At 37.7% G+C, this 23,642-nt stretch overlaps 1 protein-coding gene across 7 annotated transcripts in view; it reads right to left on the reverse strand.

The window, feature by feature from the left end:
- Nucleotides 1–23,642, reverse strand: part of CDON (cell adhesion associated, oncogene regulated) — a 91,946-nt gene that overhangs the window by 67,338 nt on the left and 966 nt on the right. Inside the window, exon 1 of one of the 7 annotated variants that reach the window (XM_033098001.1) lies at nucleotides 20,591–20,732. The exons of 5 other annotated variants lie outside the window; for them this stretch is intronic. The gene's annotated coding sequence lies outside the window, so the exon portion shown is untranslated. Of the gene's footprint in view, nucleotides 1–12,381; nucleotides 12,403–20,590; nucleotides 20,733–23,642 lie in introns of those variants that run through there. One more of the 7 variants, XM_033098004.1, reaches the window with a different exon arrangement.

Raw genomic sequence — 23,642 nt, forward strand, 5'->3', positions numbered from 1 at the left:
TTTTTCCATGGCAATCAATGGAAACGGTTTTCACGAAGAGGCAATGCTTTTAGGAAATAAAGATTTTCAGGAATTAAAGTAGTTGAGTGAGGGATAGATGAGCAACAGACTAGGGCAAGCACAGGTGTTCCGGGAAAAACAGACGGGTCACTGAACCTAGACTCAGAGGGCGGAAGGCTTCTCAGAGGAAACAATGACTAGGTGAATCAAACGTAAGTGTAGGGGGCAGCGTGCAAGGCAGGGATGAAAGCAAGGGGAGCTGAGTATTTCAAGCAGAAGGAATAGCATGTGTGCAGAATTAGAGGTAGAGGGAGCAAGGAAGTATGGGCTGGAGAGTAGTGTAGAACAGGAAGATAGTAAGCAGTGAGAGGTAAGGCCACAGGGGTGAGTGGAAGCTTGAGCATAGAGAACAGTATCAATCAGGTTGCAGGGCTTGGCTTTTATCCTCGGAGGGGAGGGAGTATTAATGGCTTTTAAGCAGGCAAGGGACAAGATCAGACTTGTGCTTTTGCAAAATCATTTAGGCTGCAATGTGGAGAATGGCTGGAGAGAGGTAGGTAGAGAGGTTAGAAGTCTGTGGTGAAAGAAGATGGGGACCTGTACTAGAGAAATAGCAGGGGATACATTAAAATGATTAAAAATATTTTTTTTACATGGACATATTTAAAAGACATTTAAGAGGTAGACTTAACAGTACTTGGATATTGAATGACTTGCACTGGGAAAGAATACGTCTCTTAGACATCTTTGCAATCTATTATCTGTCCGCTTCTCTGTTTCCCCACTGCTTTGGCCATAAATAAAGGAAATAAGGCTGCAGATTTCTGACTTGGACAAGTGACTGAGTGAATGACGTGCATTTACTAAGATAGAAAATACCTGAGAAGCAGCAGGGTTTTCTGTGGTTTGTTGTTGTTGTTTTGAGGGTGGTGTGGAGCTAATGAGTTGGGTTGGACGTGGATGGAACTCTTAAGATATCTGTAGGCGAGCAGAAAGAAGCCTGAATTGCTTAAGAGAGATTTGGGAGGCAACAGCAGACAGTCGGACCTGACGCTCCCTATTGAGGAGGGCAGCTTCAGGCTGATTCTTAAAAAATCACCACATTTGAAGGGGTAGCAATTCCTCACTCAAAATAATTCCCATAGTCAGCACTACTGAAAAATTTTAAAACTTGTAACACAAAAGGAAAAGACAAAACATTATATTCCAGGGATGGAATCAAACACTCAGAATTTTTTTATAAAGGGTTTAAAATGTCACTGGATTTCACACTCCTGTATCTTTCAAAGGTACCACAGTTTAGGATAATTAGACACATTCCTTAACTGTTGACTCCTCCGTGATCACTAAAGCCTTTGATCAGTGACAGTCTTCATGCTGTCCACATGGGGTCTTGGAAAATGAGAGTAACAGCTGGCATCCATCCTTCAGTGATTTTACTGGAGGAGTGGGCAGGAGGAGGGTGAGAAAAGGAGAGGCAAAGAAAGTGCTATCATAAATCCAGATGCAACAAATATACCATCATATAGTTAGCTGGTTAGTGGGGGAGTGGGGGTGGGGTATGCCCGGTTCTTTCAGAAACAAGAGAATCCCTTAAAGCAGTCATGTGCAATTGACAGTGATGCATTCTCTGACCTGCCTCATAGCTGGGAGGCAGGAGGAGGAACACATAAATCTCATAGAAGCAGAGCTGCAGGACATCAAACACCCAGGTCCACGTCAGTAACCCGTAGTACTCTCTGCTTCTTACCAGAACTCGGACTCCTCAGTATGAAATGCAGCTCTTCACAGCACCCACTTCATGAGCACTTCATGATCGAGCCGGCATTCAGAACAACTTAAAAAACGTTGACACCTACGGACTTCCCAACCCCTCCCCCACCTCTGCGAGTCTCAGTCGGAGCAGCCAAGCATACAAACTGATTCTGCTGCCTGCAAAAGCGCTTCCCTTCGCTGTGGAGCGTCAAACGTAGAGAAGAAAATGGAAGTGACTGGGAGTTATGGCACCAAAAAGGCCAAGTGAGCAGAGACATAATCAACTCCACATGAGCCACTTCAGCTCCAACACAATGAAAAGGGCCTAGGACAAACCCCAGGAAAGGTCACTGAGATCAAAGGTCACAAGCAGAAAAAGGCAACAGTGAGGGGCTGCCAGCTGCAATAGGAGTCAATGTGGTCCTAATTACACACCAGAAGAGAAGGGTCTGGGCAAGCGGAGGTGGGTAGGTTCATTTACAGTATTGGTATGTATAAAAAAAAGTCAAGTGTTCCTGTTCCGCTCTCTTTCAAGGAGACTATTTCCTTCTGCTGCTAGAGCACAGGAAATCAAGAATTGTGGAGTAAGATAATTCTGGCATCTACAGTGAGTCCTACAGCAGCATTACGAATATTTAAAAGCACAGCTACACACAAACAGTGAAAGTCTAAAAAGGGATTTGGGGGCAATTAAAAAAAAATGCAGCAAGTTTCAAGGGGATTACTTTGCAAGCATCATGGAGTCAACACTTGCCACAAATCTAACACTTAGTAGATTTTCCAGTTTGTCACTGGAATTGGCTTCATGGGAAAAAGTAACAGTGTTATGGTAACCACAAAACAAATGCTAAAAGCAAAATTTTTAAGTTTGCTAAGAGCTAGCTGAACTTGAACAGAAATATCAAAATCCAGGCACACACTTGGCTAAACTTCTTTGAAGGAGAATGAAAAGGAGGAATATGAAAACATATGAAAAAGAGCTCTAGATAAGCGTTAGGTACTAAAATTAATACAGTTGTTAATAAGTCCAGTGCTTTGCTCAGACCTTACCAAATGAAACACATTTTCCCTGGCAATTACAAAACACTCTCACCCTCATGGGGTTTGGTTCAGATTTCATTTTAATAACAAGGAAATAAAACTGCAAGGAGAAACTCGTTTCCATGTAATGTATTCTAATGTATACAGTCAAACATTTAGGAGAAACTAAAATAAGAAAAAAATAGAAATCCAAGAAAAAAAATCTCTGCTGCAAAATAAACTTGAATCAATGCTGGTGGAACACTGGACCACCCCTCCACCCGTCACAATGACTTTTATGTTATATATGCTACCCGCTAAGCTGTAAGTTTCCCAGAGACCTGAAATATACTGATACTAGTTTCCAAGTATTTTTTATTCCATCTTTCAACTTGACTGCATAACATAAGTGAAGGAGTCTAGATTGCGTAGGAGCCCCTGCTTTGCTCAAATTGGTGATGGGAATTAGGTCAGACCCAGCTTCCTTGAGGCTGCTAGAGCACCATGGGACAGCGGCTGTGTGTTGATAATGGGACTCTAAGCACCTTCATAAGTTGACATACAAATCAATCCCAGATTACTGGACAGTCAGTACAAAATCACCACATTTGGATTGATAAATCAAAAGATAACTAAAACCACACATTGGCCTGTAGGAAGAAAATCTGAACCCCAGAAAACTTTGATAGGCAGTTAAACTCAAAGAAATGATGAAGTATATTTGTAACCACAGCACAATATAGCATGAAGTTTTAGTCCAACTGGGAGAAGCTGAGAAGCAGTTTTACCTTAGGTCTAGCCTGTCTCCCACAAATGAAGCAAAGCTAACTGGAACAACTCTGCTGGGCAGCATAGGTACAAAACAACAGCTGCTGCATTGGGGCATTACATTGGGGCACAGCAAACAGGATGGCCGAAAGAAATAATTCAAGGACATACTGATCCAGGAGACGCACACACACTACATACATACTCTATGGGAAAACCATAGCAGAGATAGACCCAACATAGAGGTTCATTATTCCACTGATGCTTCTCTGTGCAAAACTCTTCTGAAAATCCTTTGTTAATTATTTTCATTGTTGATCTATAAACCAGGCATAAAAATCGTTCTATTATTTTATAATTATACCTGATTTTTAACCCCATGTAGTCTTAACTCCATTATCACCCTATTTATTCATAAATGGCTATTTTGGAAAAAATCAAGAACACCAATTCTTTTTTTTAAGGACACCAATTTTTTTTTTTAAGTGCCATAACCAGTAAAGACAATCCCCGAAGAACTCTAAATTTCTTGGCACAATAATAACAGCAATGTGAAATTAACTATACAGCTTCCCAAGGTGACAGACTTCTTGAAAGACACAATTCTCATTTAGATATGTAAGTCCTGATATATTTCTTAATTTTTTCATATTACACTATACTCATGTTGCCTTTGTACACAACACTAGCCATACCTTAATGGATTTGCAAAATCCATTTTGATATGCTGATACATCTATATACCCTCATAGCCAGACTCCTTTTAAGGATTTGTCATCACTGGCTTCTAGGCACACGTGGGGGTTTCATTTTGTTTGTTTGTTTGGTGAGATTTAGAAGACAGTTGTAACTTTATTCTTTAGATAATATCATATGATTAATTTGGGTCTTAGAATTATAAGAATACTGTGGGTTGGATCCTTTGCTTAATTTTTTAACATCTCTTCATTCAACCCATTTTCTGAGACAGATTATGAGTAGAGTTGGAATCTGCAGCCTAACAACACAAAAAGCAGTTTCTCATGCACTTACACAACAAAAATGTATTGAGTATTTAAATTCCACGTAGTTGTGGGGAAAGAAGATGGCTGGGGAGATAAATCTCCTTTTGTAACTCTCTAACATCTTTAACTCCTGGATTACATATACACAATAGAATTTTAAACTTTTTTGATGTATAAAAGTTTCTAAAAGTGACAGAGATCTTAATTTTTTAAATAATATATTTTAATATATTATATTTAATAAATATTTAAGTATTTTTAAAATATTTTTTAAAATTAATAGTTGGTGGTCTAAATTGATATAGTTCTTCTTCCCAGAGAACGCCAAGTAGAACATTTACTAATTAGTGTGGCTTAGGTAGGTTCTGTCTGCAAAAGGTAATAAAAAAATAAAAAAATAAAAAAAACCTACAATTTTTTTCCAGCTTTAGGATTCTATGACAAACATTTTACCAGTGTTGTGTTTAAATGAAAAAAAAACGTAAAAGTTTGTATGCACCTCTTACGGTAGTTTTGCCTCATCTTTGGCATACTCCAAAAATGACTGCACTAAGAAAAGAGGAAAGGGGGGAGAAAACCAGCAAAGGTATCCAAAACCAACAAAATTTTAGTTCTAAAAATTAAGTAAAAGCATGTAGTTCAGGACTTCAGTTTGCAAGCAAAGTAAGTGTTCGCTCAAAAAAAAAAAAAAAAGGCAGGTGGAAAGAAAAAAAAAAGTAGGAGACTAGTTTACAATTTCATTGTAAGAACTTGGAGAGGAGGCCCCCTTACTGTATATTATACAGAAATCAGAAATTTCCCTAGCAAACTTTCTTGCTTTGAGAAAGTGTCATCCACTATTTTAGTCAAATTATCTGTAAGGTACTAACAGAATTCTGGAAACACCATTGGAAACACATAAAACAATGGAAAAGACAGGTCTTCTCATGAAAACTGAGTATTATAAAAAATGAACCGTTGCTTACAAAGAAAACAGCATCACCAATTTGAAAACTAGGTATCGGGCTTTCCAAGAATTTACACTTAAAACATTTCATAACTGCACTTAATCATCTCCCTTTTCTCTCCCTAGCTTCCCTGCCAACATAAGTAAGAACACCTAGAGTAAAGGCCCAGATGGCAGTGTGGGTATTCCAAAACATCAGGTATTATGTTGTTTATCTGAATTACATTCTCTCCTTGAACAGCCTCGGGGTGCAAATAAAACAAACTACTGATTAAAATAACCAACAGCAGCACTAATAAAATATCTAAGAAGCAGCTTTCACACAGACTCTTTAGGTGCTCACCTCCCGACCTCAGTACATGGAACAATGGAGATGCACCTAAACTAAGTGAGGCATTTCCATTCCCGCTGGAGAAGGATGGAAAGCCAACTTAAGACTGTGGCAGAGAGAACCCTACTTGATATGGATGCACCAGAAATCTTACAGATGGACAAACATCTAGCATGAGAAACAGCAAAGAAGCCGTAATACTCCAATATGAACAACTGTATACTGAAAATTTACTAAATCTAATCTATGGCAATGGTTCCCAGACTTTTGGATTTCAATAACTAATAATATTTTAAAATGAAGCAAAACACCTATATGGTCCATGTAAGATTGCCAACAATTTGCCAAGTAAGAATATTAACAACAACAAAAAAAATAAGAACTGCCATCTACTCTCATTGTTTCATTAGAACAGGACAAAACAGTAGGCAAAAAATAATTTCAGAATCAACTTAGCTTTCGGAAACAATCACTACACGTCTTTTGGTTGGTTAGTTCTCATTTTACTCTGGACAAATATACAATCTTTATCATAAACCAGGCTATTTGGAAGATGAATGTTGAGAAACAACTGAAGACATAAGTCTTCACTCTCTTAAATCAGATTATAACAGCTCAATGCCAACACGTGCTTATAAAATAGGCTAACTCATGTGTCCCCTAATGGAGAACTGAACACAGATATCCCATGGCCTTTCATACTGAATGTCAACCAACAAATCTCCCTTAAGCGACATTTCCACTCTTCTTCGTATTAATGGGTTTCTGCCCCTCAAAAAGACCCAACTGGACCCAGGGTTCCATGCCTACTCCTCTTAGGAACATTTCCCTCCAAAAGAGACCAAACTTTTAGAGACCAAACTTTTAGACTTTGCTACGAAACTAGGAATTTGATACTGACGGCAAATGACTATCAAAGTGATATAGCATTACAGAAAAACCATAGGCAAAGGTGAAAAGTTTAAATAATGGACGTTATCAAAAGGTCCTTTTAAACCTAAGGGGAAAAAAGATACTACAGACAACACCAGAAGCACTATTACTTTGCTCACAAACAGAAATGACTCAGTAGTCTGCAAAACATTAATGATTTTACCCATTCTATAGGTCTAGGACCGACAGTGGGTAAATGGAAATCTCTTTTAGGGCTGTTAAAAGGATTTGTAGCTAAAACAAATATAGACTCTTCATACACTTATGACAGAGACCAGCATTACAAGTTAAAATATCAGATTTTTTTATGGTATGTAGTCATGTCTCCTTGCGACATGAATTAAACTTTTGTATAGTCAAAATCATGTAATAGCAAGCTATGTCAAAACAAATCCTACCACATAGTGCAATTATTAAATGGGGAAATAATGCTCTAGGAGGAATTTTAAGTATATTTAAAGACTATCGGCCAAATTAACTGGTAAATTAGTCCATAAATTTCCTTAAAATATCAAGTAAATCTATTCCACCTCTTGCCAACACTTTTTTTTTTTTAAGATTTGAATTTGGTAAATAAATATCTAAGGAAAATCAAATATATTTTGTAAGCAATCTGCCACAACACTAATTTATAAATACACGAGAGGAGGGTCAGTCATTCCCTGTCAGTATGAAGCAGTATCAGTTGGCTAATTATTTGGATAAATAAGTAAGTTCATCTTTATGAAAATTATAAAATTAAAATCTTAAACTATTGTACAAGTATTTAAATCAAAGCTACCAGAGAAAAATTCAAATGTTTTGGTCAGTAGATCTGCCATCTTTCTGCCTTGGTACAAGAGAGTAATGACACATCCACAGGGGCAATCGTGGGTCACGTGCACGTGATTTGAGGAGGTGGGGCTCTACATGTAGTATGAAAAACCTTCCCAAATCATTCTGATACTCCACTCCACCCTTGCCTCTTGCTTCCACTAGGAGGGAATAACTTGTGTGGAAATGGATATATATTTACGTATCTTACCAAACACCCATCTTATGAGATTAATTATTCCAAATAGCTAGCTACCAATTACTAAATTTATGGGTGAAAGATTTCACAGATATTATTAAATGATCCTCACAATCTTAAAGTTAGGTATTATTTCCGATTTTAAATTAGGAAACGAAAATGCAGAAAAGCTCCAATGGCATCCCCAAGACTCCACAGCTAATAAATGACAGGGGAGAAATTTGAATGGGTAATCCCCATTCTACACACAGCTTCTTAAATAAACGGTCTTTTTCAGGGTTTTACAGGTATGTTTTGATGTCCATTTACTTCAATATGAATCCACAGCCACCTCTTATTCTGTAAGGATTCTCAAACCTACCATGTTTTAGTTCTTTTTCTCTATTGTATTCTGCAGATGGATTTTTGGAGGTAGGAAAATATTTTTTTTTTTAATTTCATTGTGTTTCTGCACTGCTGAAACTCAAATTATTGTACACTTACTCCAGATCATCAGCTAGGCAATAAAGACATGCCACTAGATTTCAGTGCCCAATTTGCATTTGTTTTTGGATCATATCAATGACATGTACAAAGAAAGTTTTGAAACAGGTGAAAAGTAGGAGATGTGAATTACCTTCTAGTTCATGGCAACACAAGTGTGCCAAACTTGAAAAGTATGTGACACAGCAAATGGTGTAACACCGCATTAGGAACACACGTATTGCAAAGACCACACATTACTATGGTTCATCAACAAAAAGTAAACATTAATACATAAATACATTTCATTGCATGGTTTCAGTTTTTCAGTATTATGTATCAGGGTGTACTTATATAGTGATTGACCCACAAAACAATGGACCAGTGTTTAAAAATAAGCTCATTGTTAAAAACAAGTACATTATTAAAAACAAATTCATTACTAAAAACAAGTTCATTATTAAAAGTAATGTTAATCATGCTTAAAATAAAAAGAATCAAATCAAACAGAAAAGTGAAATATAAAATAAGCAAAAGTATCTTCCTACTATTAAACTCAACACAACCCCAAATTTTTTTTAAAGATTATTTAAAATTTTTGAATTATATTGGTTTTGTGGTTTTGTCAATATTTACTTTGTAAAATTGTTTTTGTTTTATTAAAAGTTTGCATCTGGTTTATTTTGTACATAATTGAGATTAATAATAAAAATCGGTTAATCAACAGTAGTTTATAAGAATTTTTCCCTTTGAAAAAGTCACACAGTCAACTTTTGAGTGCTAACTAACTACTTTTTAGCAAACTACGGGATATTATCATCTCAGGTAAGATATTACTTTAAACAAACACGGCTATTTCTTTGGTCACACACCTTTCAAATCTGGGTTGAGAATGGGTTGGGGTGATAGGACAAGAATTACAGTTCCAAAGTCAAGATTCACATTCCCCGAAATCAAAAAGGTTAAAAGAATCTCGTAAATGCTACCTAGCTCCACAGCCACCAAGACCACCACCCCAAGAAAACTCTACGAAAGCAACACCACCAAGCTTTATCCTCTATTTTATAGGCCCCCGATGGAATATCTTACAAATCTGCATTTGTAGAGTTGTGATAATTTGTAGAGTTGTGATACAATGTTTTCATCTGCAAACATGTTCAGCATCTCTACAAAAATTTCCGTGCTTCCCTGAAAATCTGGATTCCGGTGATAAAAATATACTAACAGGCCAAATTGTGGGATAGAAGGATGGAATTCTCAACACTCACCTAAAAAACAACAACAACAACAACAACATTTAAAACAACAAGAAAATACTAAGCGTGTCCTTCCTGAAGCGTTATTACTATTACTGTGAACAGAAGGAAACTATAGGATAAAGAAGGCAGCGGTCAGCTGACAAGGGAAGACCGTAGCCCACCATTTGTCATGTTCCAGTTCCACAACTCCTGGCTCCAGTCGTTTGGATCACCATTATACAGATGCAAAAACTGAAGTGCTGAGAAGCTGCAACACTAGAACATGACAGAGTCTGGCTTTGACTCCAGGCACTGACTCCAAAGCTTAACCTCACCTAAATCCTTAAGATACATAACCTGAAAATTTCCAGGTTAACAAAATTCCATTTACAGAAAACTAATTCATGCTCAATTCAATCGTTTCAGTAATCTAGAAACTCCATATGCTAAATATAGTTCAAATGGGGGGAGTGTCTTCTAGTCCTATACCCATTTCTACTAAGCAGCGTATGAATAATAAAAACAAGAAATGGTCATCTTTGGTTGAACTCAGCACTGTACGTGACTAATGATTTAAAATGTTGCCAAGAACATGTGGCACATTCCAGTGACGCACAGTATCAATCTGCTAGTACTGAAAATGAGATAAGGAACGAATAATACAGCAAAGTGGTCAGCAGCAACACTCAATGGCCCAAATTATTACAATTGTCTAAATCATTTTCATGTAGTTAGGAAGTGTGGACCATGAGAAAGAGGATACCTACTAAGAAGGGTTCCTGGTGGCTAACTGGGCTCAAATTTAAAAAACAGAGCCTAGCAGCCATCTCTACCCAGGTGCCTCTTCATGCAAACCACACTTCCGAGAGAAGTCTGCACTGGACTGCCTGCATGCACTTTGTTTCTGCTATCTGAGCCAGCCCTTCTAAAGGAGTTCTCCCATCAGCATCTTCACTGACCAATCAGAGCAACACCATTCTGACCAATCAGGACAGTACTTTTTGGACCAATCAAACTGCAAGGATTTGGAGTCCTCATTTGCATGAGGACAGGCCAGCCAATTGGGGACCAGAAGCAGGAACTTCTGTCTATACAAGTCAGCTGCCCTGTGACTCAGGGAGCAGCCTTTCCCTTTCCACTGAAGACTGCACACTGTATTTCCAGACTGGAGATGTCTTGCTGGAGCAGAGTGGAGCAGGTGGAACAGACCAGAGCACAGCTGAGCAGAGCTGTCTACCCAGAGAAGCGCCTTGCCTTGGGGTCTCCTCACAGTGGAGCTGCTGTATCACAATTGAGCTCTTTGTACTGAGGAAAGTTTTCTTCTTCACTGACCCCCAAATCGGGAATTCCTGTTGGCACTGAATCGGTGCCAAAGACCATCCAAAGATCATTGGTTGACAAAAGCAAGGGGTTGAAAATGCCTTATAGCCAAGGACTTCCAAATAAGTCCATTTCATTAGAGAATGAAAATGAAACTTCTTTATAGGTTAAAAATTCTACTAGACTAAATAGAGAACATCAAAGAAAACCAAGAAAGATAATAAAATACGAAACAAGATCTCTAAAATTTCAAGAATTTAATCATGTAAAAGCCAAATCAACCTGCTGACACAAATATCACTTTAAAGCCATTTAATTATAACCTAAAAAGCAGCATACAAATTAATACACATTAACCACTATAGACAAAACTACATTACAGACTTGGTTTATGATTGGCAATTAGAGGTCTGAAGAAGTATTCATTCTTCTTCAGTTTTTCTCCTTTCAAATTAAAAAAAAAAAAAACCGTACAGACAAGGCTCATCAATCATTGAGAGGGCCTGGATCTGATATTATACGAGTTCTGTCAGCCTTAATCAAATTGCTTGCCAGATCATAGATAAGTAATGATTTGCTTAGGTTCAGCAAGGCCAGAGTTTTCCTTCTGTAGTATATACATCTCCAGAGTGAAAATAAACAGCCTCACACCTCTTACTGGGAGCTGGACTCTGTTGCTATTACAACTCAGTTGCTATTACAACTCAGTCTTCACTCCAACCAAAGAAGAGGGGCAAATTTGCCTTTAAGAATATCCATTTTTCTGTCTTCCCTTCTCATTCCGGTCATCAAACCGTTTTTAAACTATTTCATTAAACAGTTAACAATTGTTTTAATCTAGAGTGAAATAACATGGCATTTGTTTTATCCAACATTATACAGTAATATAAACCATAAGAGAAATAGCTAACAATTGACAAAAGCAATACTAGAAAAATCACTTAAAACTGCAAAACTTGTATTCATTTTCTAACATCTCCAATAAATGAAAAAACGAAATTATGTTTCAACATCATGTGTCATGTTTTGGATACGTGGTAACATGGAACAACTGTTAAAGAGTGTATCAATTTAGATTTTATATTCATTCCACAACTAAAGGCACAAATGTAAAGTGATATTTACTTCTAAAAATCCCCCTTTGCTAATTTTATTACTTTACATATAATTAGAAAGGGCTTTAAAACTTCATTTTCAGCTGGAATATACTGTTAAAGAATTTCTAAGCATCTAAGTATCTGCTCTAAAGAAACATATTAGAAAAGCAAGGGTTCCTGTGGCTAGGGGGGAAAAAAACCCATCAAATGACCTCTTCAGAGGAGATTAAAAATACAAGACACCAGGAGGTCAATTTTATCTTGGGCAAAATTCACTTCAATATTTTCCATTGGGCCAATAGAATCTAGAATGTAGTTTGTGATTTAGAAATGTCCAAGGCCAAAAAGGGCAGGGACGGGGGCGACTTAGAATTCAACTATTTTAGTCTATTCCTAAGCACAAATGTTAAATTATAACCTAAATTAAGTTTTAAAAGACTACAGTTTCAAATAGCCTCCTTTTCCAATCTTAGAGAGATTTTAAAGATTACCTACTTTGAACTGTATTAAAACTCTTGTATCTGATACCAATGCTCAATCATTTATTGTCTTCATGATTTCCATTCTCATGAAAATTCCACTCATACAGCTAGGGCAAACAGAAAACAAAAAACACCTGTAAAACACTGCAGCGTACAAAGGACTCTATAAAAGTTATTTAAGAAATGATCACCATCAGACACAGAGGGAGGGAGAAAACTCTTCTGTATATGGAATGAAAATAACCACGGGACAGAAGATGTAATTGAACTCATGACTACTCAGCAAGGAGCTAAGCAAGCTCAGGGAATGTGACGTCCTCTGACACCTCCTGTCTGTGCTCACGACAACGCAGGGAGGGCAGAGCACTCTCTTCCCAATGCCCTGGAGGCACCATAAGTCTGCAGGGCACGCAAACAAGGGCCCTGCTCTGCAAAAGCAATACTTCACTTCTTTGTCACCACATTATTTATTTATAAAATTGCCCAACTATACCTGCTAGTATTTCTCAGTGAATTAGAAAGAACTTTTATAAGCAAACAGGGATTTTGCTTATTAAATGTCAAATGAAAGGATTGTTTTCCCCCAGAAAACTCACATTTCAACATGAAGGGGGAAAAAACCCTTACTTGCACAAATAAAAAGACTCAAAACTCAGTTTCTCATTCCTGGTTGTTGAAGACCTCGGGAGTCTGACTTGATTCCACGATCAGCTAACATCTATAACCACAACTAATTAAATATTCTGTATGCTAATTAGCTAAGAAAACATGAATCTGATCAAGCACTGAAGTCTGTGTTCTACAGGACTAATTATTTTCTTACATTTTCCCTAGTAATCTACCTATCTGGAAAAGAAATCCCAACATAAGTGAAACACTGACAATTTTTCTTAAAAAGTTTCTACTGTTATTTTCATGTGGGGTGGGACACAGCCTTGACTTACAAGGTTCATATTTAAAAATCCCACTTTGGGAGTTAGCTACAAGACTCCTGTTAACACTAGTAAGATGTATGTAGTCAATTCCCTGAGCTAAAATTTATTTGATGCCACAAAACATTGATATCAAATCTCTGCACAAGCCGTATTGTATGATTAAAAACCCCACTGCGGCTGCTGTCATAGTAACAAATGTGAAATTATTTTAAGACCTAACCACTATAACAATAGCTCTTTAAAAATGCATCCTCAAACACAAAAGAAATAACAAATAATGACAACTGTGTTTGCTAGCCTAATAGGAGACCACAGTTAACAACCCGTCTTATAATGACTCAAATTTGGCTTCAGTTAGCCATGAGATTAAAAAAACAACTTTAGCTCTTAAATGGATGATGAAAACTATATGAGAGACCTATACAGGTCTATACTCAAAACAAGACCCCTGCAACTTCTTTTAAAAGGGAAACCCAAGTGAAATACAAAATAATTTAAAACATGGTGACTAGAGCTTGGAATTGGGAACTCAGGGTGGGAAGTTTGATGTTTTTTTGCTTTAATTTCAAAAAGGACTTAGCCCTGAAAAAGGACTTATGCCCAATTTTCAATAAATAGGAATCAAAAGAACCATTTAAGAGATCAGAACGTTCTAATCAGATTATGACTTGAAAAAAATGTTAAGTCGAAGTATATATTTAAAATTAGGTCTAAAATATACTTTAACTCATCAGAGCTAGAATCCTCCTTACTGTAGAACAAAACTTCACTTTGGATGAACAGCCAAGACTTAACATAAGAAACGATCAAATAACCTTGTTTAAGAAGGTGATCACAGTAAGATGAACCCACGACGTAAATCAGGGGCACAACACTACAGTAAGACTTCAGTGCAGTCCTACTCAGGGGAACTATACAAATATCTTCTCAATATTCATAGTCCCCAAATCTGCTGGAACTACCACTCAGATGCTTGGGCACCAAACTGAAATCCTGGTATACGTGCTGCCATTAAATCATGGTAACATCTACCAATCTAATTTCACAAGAGTGAACAATTTAAACCAGGCAAGAGGAGGCACTATATTCAGTCAAATAGATTTGATTGGCAATACGATGTTATTTTACTGGTGTTTGTAAAGAGGAATAATAGCAGCTTTCCTACCAAACTCTACTGTCACATTCATAATTACATTGAGACACTCACGCTCACAGGACCACCTTATAAGCCAATCATCAAACTTTCTCAATATATTGCAAGGTAAGTACTGTGTTTCCCCAAAAATAAGACCTAGCCAGACCATCAGCTCTAATGCGTCTTTCGGAGCAAAAATTAATATAAAACCCGGTCTTATTTTAATATAATCCGGGTCTAATATAATATAATACAATACAATACCAGGTCTTTATAACATAATATAGTGTAATATAATATCAGGTCTAATATAATACCGGTCTTACATTAATTTTTGCTCCAAAAGGCGCATTAGAGCTGATGGTCCGGCTAGGTATTTTCGGGGAAACACAGTAATATCAAGCCTCAACAATGAAGTTTAACTCCATTTTATAGCTAAGCATTCTTCATACTCACTCTTATACTCTCATAGTCACCAATCTGAGAGAAACAGTCTAAATTACTGAAATGGAGGCAAGTGATAAGAAGTATGTCCGCTCTGGCTGAAACGACGTTCACTCTCTAATTCTTACTGCCTGTTATTCACTGTGTTATTTTGTTATACACACGCCCTGAGACCAAAACCATGAAAATAAGCCAAAACAAATGGGCAAGAAAAATGTCTTCTTCCTAGCTTATGATGCTGTTTTTCTTTTTATTGGAATATAAGAGGCTGCCAAGTCCTGATGTCACTACAGTAACTTTATAGCCTGATAAAAGTAGTATTTTGTCCATTAAACATTCGTCCCCCTTGCCCGTTTTACCTCTAACCAGGCAATGTGTACAATTACTCACTGAACAGATATCAAATTATAGTAAAATAGAAAATACTAATTACTTTTAGTCTGACACCATAAAAAGCCACTGTCAGAAATTTCCCTGGCAAGAGACAGAAGCCAGAACGTACTTTTTAGTCCCTATATATCTAGGAGAACTCCTGTAATACTGTTTATGAAAACAAACACATAAAACATGACATCAGCTCTCTAGAGACCTAATAATGTTACACAGAACAAAAATACACATTTTAAATATATAAAATCATTCAAATATTAGCCAAGCATTCCAGTAATATGTGACAACAGATGTCCTAGTATCTTCAACATTTAACTATTTTTTTATCTATAGTTTTCTTTAATCTTCATTATCTGAAGCTGTGGCATACCTAAACTTGACATGGAGAGTCACTGATTTCACTGGATTTTTAAGAGAACTGAGTTTTGAAATCATCCATGGACCTAGAGGAGACAGTGAAGCATTTTGCTACTCAGTGTGGTCCACCCAGAGTCATTAATATTGTCGGAAACCTATTAGAAAGGGAGAATCTCGGGATTCACCCCAGACCTACTGATCAGTATCTGTGTTTTAACATCCCACAAGAAATTCAAATGCACATGAACATCTGAGAATCACTGCTTTAGCACTGATACCTACAGGACATTTGGGTGTTTCGTATGTTAGGCACAGTGCAAGGGAAAGGGTGAGAGGAATGATGACATCTAGGCGGAAATCAGGTTGTCCTTACGGACTGAGCTAAGGCGGAGACAGACGTGCAAACGGTATCAGCCTCGCCTGCAGGACAGAAGGCCAGGTGGAGCCAAGGACGGCAGAAGCACCAGGTACCCTGTGTGTCCTACTGAAGACCTGGGCTTTCATCAGTGAGCAATTCAGGGCCTGTGGATAAATCAATTTTAAGGGCAGTTACATGACCAGATTTCTGTTTTAAGAAGATCATGACTCTGGCAAAATGTAGGAAAATGATGATTTGAAAGGTCGAAAACCAAGACTGGAGACAGGGAGAAGAGGCAGTAACACTTTAAGCAGGATTGTTTCGTCTCACATTCTGAATCTCCTCTCATCCCTCTCCCAAATTTTGAAAAAGAGGCTAGAAGGGTACAGTAATGGTAACAGATTAAAGAGAAACCTTCCTATAGATTATTGGGAGGGCACAGAGGGTTATATGTGTATACATAAATAGAAAACTGCTTAGTAAAATAGAGAAAATACTATTTTGGTGATTCAGGATCCTATACTCCCTTTAACCATTCTAAATATCAATTAACATAAATTGACATATATTTACAGATACAAGATGTGCATGTACATGGTTAAATAGCGGTGGTCCCCAGAATACAGTTTCACTGCTTGGATAAGTCACTGATAATAGGCTTTCTCCCCCCATGAGTTATTTCTCGCTCTTGAAATTCAAGTGTAGAAAAGCTTGGATGAGGAGAGAAGGTAGAGAGACAAGAGGTGCATTTATTAATTTGTACTTCACTATATAATTTGTTGTGGGGTGAATAAATAACTGGGTCAACAGATGGCTTCAAGTAAATTCTCAGATGTGTACCTATATAGAAAGGGAACAAATACTATACTTGTAAAGTGTTACCATTTCTGATACCGATACACTTAGAACATTGGAAAAACATAGAAAGAATCTTTTACATTTACTTGTCAGTGATAAACTAAGAATTACATTTAAAGTGAAAGAGCCGGCAAGTAGAATCAGTCAACTTTATACTAGGGTTGGTTTGAGAAAATTTATTTATCCAATGGCTGTTTGAAACTTTTTAACACATTTTCTCCCTCCAAAATCACGTATGTGGTAGTTACGTAGCATAGCTACCCCATAAAACTTATTTCAGGGAGTATTAGTACTGCAAAGGCCCAAGGAAGAGATAGATCCTTTCCGCAAAATCTTTTGCAAATGCCACTAGAACATGTCTGGTAATAATAAGGAGCTCATACACCTTCAAAAGAACATTTTCTATCATGAGGCAGCTCTATTTGTCAGACAGTTCTTCCTTGGTTTAAAGAAAATCTGCCTCTTTTGAGTGCCCCTATGGAACAAAAGATGCATCACATATCACTATTTCAAGTTTCCCTCCCCCATTGAAATCTTGCCGACCTGTGGTCTGATTTAAAAAGAAAAGGGGATAACTTGGCCCTCTGGAGTGCAGGGGAACCCACCCCTGCACGTGGCCGTATGTGATGAATGAGCTTGTGTCAAGGAGCTATGAATAATAGATTTAATAAAATTACAAATGCTGAAAATACAATGTCTCTGGAGAGACAAGTGACTTGTGTTCAAGCAGAACATCCAGAAAATTCTTCACCAACATTTCCAACAACAGAAATATCATTAACCTCAACCACGGCCCCCTCCAAAATTTAAACAAAAACTTCTGGTTCATCAACATCATCTTGTGTTCTTATTTCACTGTTTGGGGAAATAAATTTTATTTAGCATATTAGGAAACTTCAGCAATACAAATAAACATATAGGCATGACCTGACAGCAACTGTTAAGGTTAGTAGCCTATATAAGTGTGCGGTCCAGTTCTTTAAAATTTTCTTGTAGTATAACAACATCCTAGCTCCATTTTCTTCCATTTGAGGTGGATTTTTTTTCCCAAAATAACACTGCGGTTTTCTTCTTCTTCTAAAAGAATATTACATTAACGCTGGGGTAATGGTCACTTCTGTACAATTACAAGGATTGATTATTGCATTAAATCCTAGAAATGAAGGACACCTTAGATGGTCCTTCTCTATTTTAAGGCTCCCTCCCTTCCTCTCTAAAAACAACAAAAAAAAATAAAATGAATGTAGTTATCAAAGGATTTGGTTTATGGAATTGTAACTGAAGGTAATTATATGACCTTTAACCCATTTTTTATGTATAAAAATAAGGTCAAGGTTATTTTTCTAAGCTAGCCATTGGGATATGATTTTCTTTTACTTTCTTTTCTGTTTTTAAGGAGGGCGCAGTTCACAGTGGCCCATGTGGGGATCGAACTGGCACTGCCAACCTTGGTGTTCTCAGCACCACGCTCTAATCAACTGAGCTAACCAGCCACCCCAGGATCTGATTTTCTAATAATTTAGGAAGAAGTGGTGTTATTTCTTCCCCAATGACCATGTGCCCAATGTGCCAATAAAATGAACTACTATGAATTTCAAAACACACACACATAAGATGCATGAATTACTATAATACATGATAACACAGATGATGAATCTCACAGGTATAATGAGCCAGATATAAAAAGAGTCACACCGTATAAGTCCATTTTTATAAAGTTCAAAATCAGGCAAAACTAATCTATGGTGAAAAGCAGTCTACAGTCAGAATAGTGGGAATTGCTTGCTGGGCATAGTGGGGCTGTCAGGAGCGGGGCACCAGGGAGCCTTCTGAGGTGAAGGAAACGTTCTAGATCTTGATCTGGTAATGGTGACCACACGTATGTGATTATGTGAAACTTCATCTGGCTGTCCACTTAGTGTACATTCATTGTACCCTTGTGTACATTTGCATATTATACCTCAACTGAAAAAAAATTCAACACATTGTTTCCAAGTGCCTTTTAAGTTTCAATTGCAAAATTAAGAAAACTGTAACACACTACAACTACAGCAGTTACATATGCCCACACTACTACTAACTTCTGAGAATTCCTCATTATTTAATACTTCAAAGAAATCACTTCTGGATCAAAGTAATATACTAATGTACAGGAGAAGTTACCAAAAATGCCAGCAGCTAACATTCGCAGAGGTCTTACCATATGCCAAGCGCTTTATTTTCATTATCTCTTGTAATCCCCCCCACAACAGTGGTAAGAGATACTACCATGTTTCCCCGAAAATAAGACCTAACCGGAAAAAAAGCCCTAGCATGATTTTTCAGGATGACATCCCCTGAACAGAAGCCCTAATGCGTCTTTTGGAGCAAAAATTAACATAAGACCTGGTCTTATTTTCAGGGAAATACAGTATTGCTATTATCCCCATTTTGCAGAGGTGAAAACCAAGGCTTAGGTCAAGATCACTACCCAAGCTCACATAAATAAAAAGAGGTGAGCCAGTCTGTAACACGAATAGCTGAGGAGCAAGCTAAAGGTGAACTTCTTAATTCTATTTGTATTAGGGTAATATAAAAATAAAACCAACCACACAATTCCAAACAATAGAACAGAAGCAGAATAATATATAACGTAAGTTCAACACTATAACCCGGTTGTTGTTTTTTTCTCCTAAGTAAGGTGTAAGGAAGCTCACCCTTCCTTAATTCTATGATTAAAAGATACATCACTGGCTCTCAAGAACTGAAGTCCCTACTCACATTTCAACTGATTCATAGAACAAAATGTTCTTTGGGGTAGTTTTTTATTATCTGTGGCCATCAAAATACATCACACAGCAAAGCAACTGAACAACTGGGAACCAAGACAGGCACAATGGTAACTTTAGTGTTTACTCCAATTCATTCGCAAGTCCTTTCAATTTGGCCATACTAGTAGAAGGCATGCCCGGGATTAAGGTGGAAAGAAATTAAACATACTCTCTAAAAGGCTTCTTTATTTTCTAAACACACTGTATTGTGAGAAGAATTTGGTAGAGGACTACATGATTATAGAATGGAAAGAACTGTGATACACAATATGATTTTAATCAGGAACAAAATATCAAATTAACCATCAAATAAACTACTGCATTCTGCATTGGTTGAAAAACTACAAGCACTGGAATTCAGCTTCATGTTTAACAGAAGATGAAAATCAATTAACTACACCATCCGATTCAGAACTGCTCTTCCTTGAAAAGTACTCAAGAAACAAACTGGGCTAATATTCTGAAAAACTTATCCAAAAATTATTTGGGGCAGGGGAGGTGAGGTAGGGGAAGGAAGATACACTATTGTTTCTCAAAAATTTTGCTCCGAAGATTTTTACAGAATATTTTTGGTACATATATTTTCATTTACTTGTGCCTGCTAGCAAGTCTGCAAAGCAATGCCTTAAAAAATATTAGAAATAGAAAGAATTCTTTAAAAGACAACAGAAAAGAGACATACCCTACATGAATTTAAATTCTACAATAACGTAACAAAAACACAATAAAATCATATAAAAACAAAAGAGTAAACTGAAATATGCCTCTTCAAAGCATTTCACCTCTGCAAAAACGATTTGCTTCACGTAAAAGTCAGATTTTGCTCTCAGTTTAAAAAGTTACTGCAACAATACAATACATCAGCCCTTACAGGCAAGACCAAACTGTAACACAATTTTACATATTTATCAAAAGATCATTCAGAGAACACTTACCAAGTCTGTAACGTGTATATGCTTGTGCTTCGGAGGGAAAGCAAGAAGTGACTTTCTGTACTTAACAGCGGCGTACACTTCAGTACTAAAAACACACCACCCCAGTCCTGCCTGTAAGAAAGTCCTGACTAACAATCTGCCTTTGGGTTGGGCTCTTCTTTTACAAGATAAGCTGTTAAGTCATGCCTTGATTTTAGATCTGCTAACATATGGAGTCTTCTAATGCAGCCTCTCTCCGCCCCCTCCCACTACTCTCCCCTCACCACTCTGCTCCAGTCCCTCTGCACACAGACACACACACACACACACACACACAAAAACGGCACTGCAGGGCAGAAATTCCTCAGGTGCTCGCTAATGGAATTCCCAGGGTCTTGGAGCCGCTTCGGGGATCAAGAGATCTCATAGCCCCTGCTGGGGTAAGGAGCAGCGAGTCTGTTCCATTTAATCAAATACAGAATGAATTTTCAGCTCTATTCACTAGCTTGTCTCCAGGGCTCTCAAAAGGCACCAGGCAGCTAGAATCACACACATGTGGCTCTTTTAGGCAAGTATAATTAGTTTGATTTTAAAAAGCCACATTAATAATATCACCTCAGGACCATTATTCAGGAGACAGATGACAATGATACTGTATGTTTTAAGCCTGACAATGAGGGAAAGAGCACAAACAATGAGGGAAAACTTGAAGGATTAAAAAAAGAAAATCAACAAACCAGTTTTTCATTTAATTGTAATCTAATATTTGTAAAGCAACATTAAGTATATTCCATATACCTAATTTTAATTGAAAAGAATCAAGGCCCTCCTCTCCATTCTCTTCACAGTGAATTAGTATACCACATACACAACAAAAATTTATAAATGAAATGTTTATAAATAAATGGAACGTTTAAACACAATATAAACTTTTAAACAAAGATAAAACATTCTCTAATCCAATCCAAGTGAACAAAATTTCTTGGGGAAAAAATCACCAATCAAAAACTGTAAAATCAAGTCCTTCAAAGCAATCACTTAGCAACCAGACTCCAAATTCTCTTTCTAATCTAGTTAGCTGCTAGTAAGGGGTAAGATCATCATCTATGTAAAGACTACCTGGCGGACAGCTCATCTACTCTTCTGATGTGTTGTCTTATTTACACTTCTGCTTAGTACAAACTACTAATAACAAGGCAACAGCTACTGTAATTACATGTTATACGTAACAAATTTGTCAGTTAGTTATTTTTAATTTCCTATCCCCAGGATGCTTTCACTACGATACTGGTGAATTCCTGAAATTATTCCCCCAGGATTTTACTTAGAAACAATCACCAAATTTTAGTCTACATGTTTGCAAAAGAACCATTTCTAGAGAAGAAAAATGTTACTTCCACTTTTATTTTGACAAAACCATAAATAAAGTCATCTAGGAAGTCATGAAAGCCTAAGGGCTAAGTGGAAAAATAAGAGGAAAGCAGCAGACCTGGTCAACAAATTTTACCTGACCTCTTTAGAGCAAAGCCCTATGACAGAAATTCCTGTTCCTACACAAAGCCTTCACCTATACATACACCTTGCTGAACCTGGGATGGGGGTGGGGGGAGTCCTATCTTAAAGTGCGCTTAATTCCTTTCAGGCAACGTCAAACCACCTGCAAAGGAGGCAAGGAGTGAGACTGATGCAGGAGCCAAACTACACAGGCTAGATCAGTGTGTTCCAAGTGCTAAGGGCTCTTTGTACCTCCCCGCCTGAGAGCCGAGCTGTGTAAGTACTTTCCACAGAAGAGGAGGTTGATGAGAAACAGCAATCAGTCAAAGCATCCCAAGTGAGTTACTACACAAACAATAGCACAGTATCTCTAGTAACTGATGTTCCTGGTCGACTGCACTATTCAAACAAAGGCAGATTTCCCAAATATTATATCCGAGTTTTTGCATGAAAGTTAAACAATATACAGTTGTGTGTTTCTTACAGAAATATAAACGTTTCTGCTCTATTCACTGCCAAACACACACCCAGGGCACGTCTTTACAAAATGAAACAGGTTTTCTCCATCCTTCCCGTGTAACTTAAGTATGAGGCAGTTTATTTCAAGATGTGCGTAACAGAAACTACGGTATTTGGTGCCTCTCTGGGTGCTGAAGAATGCTTTCTAGTTAAGCACTAATTTAAAATTTCCACAAATTTTCTGAAGTTTCTTTTCATCTTGTCCAAAAGTTGAACTACCCCCTCTCGATTTTCAGCTAAAATCGACTACTCAAAAAAAAAAAGAGCTCTAAATAAACAGAATGAGCTCTAAAATGTAATCGAATGTTTAGAATTATACTGAGAATAAACCCATTTCATTCCCCAGCCCCCTCCCACCGCCTGCTCCCAGACACTGTCCATTAGATGTGCTCAGTGTCAGTCAGTTGGGAGTCTGAGGGTTATGGTATCAGTGAGGCATGGAATCAAAATGTGGCCTCTTTCACCTTTACTGGCCAATGACCTGAGAATACATTTCATGTTTCCTTTTAGTCCAGGCTTCTATTTCTCAAGGTATCTGATTTGGGGCACAGAGGCTGCCTTTCTGTTAATGACGTTTCCCTAAATTCTAGATCTCAGTTGGAAAGCAGCCTGCCCTTAAAGCACCTGCCACCCTCTGTAGTCCCGGCCAGGAAAGGCAAGCATTCTGGAGAAGGGCTCCTTCTGGAGAGCCTTCCACCTGACTTGATGGGGTTCAGGGGAACAATGAAGGGAAGGCGAGAGAGTCCCTCTACCTCCTTCAGTGATTTATGACTGAAATTCCTATATGTGAAGAAAAAAACAACAAAGGTCTGGAAGCTGCAGGCTGAAATAAATAGCGAGCTGCAATGTGTTTAGAAATGATAATGCAACCCACAGAAGGCTTCAAGAAGGAAAATGCACTCCCTGGGGCTGGGAAGTCAGAGCGTCTGTGACGGGAGAGAAAGATACATTGTGCAGGACGTTTCTCCTGCTCTCCCCACATAAATCACCGTCCCGCGGGCGCCCTGCGGGTGGAAGCTGAGGGGCGGGGACCCCACTCCCTGGGGACGTGCGGGCGCCC

The sequence above is a fragment of the Rhinolophus ferrumequinum genome, chromosome 25, assembly GCF_004115265.2.
Source record: "Rhinolophus ferrumequinum isolate MPI-CBG mRhiFer1 chromosome 25, mRhiFer1_v1.p, whole genome shotgun sequence".
In the NCBI taxonomy this organism is placed as follows: domain Eukaryota; kingdom Metazoa; phylum Chordata; class Mammalia; order Chiroptera; family Rhinolophidae; genus Rhinolophus; species Rhinolophus ferrumequinum.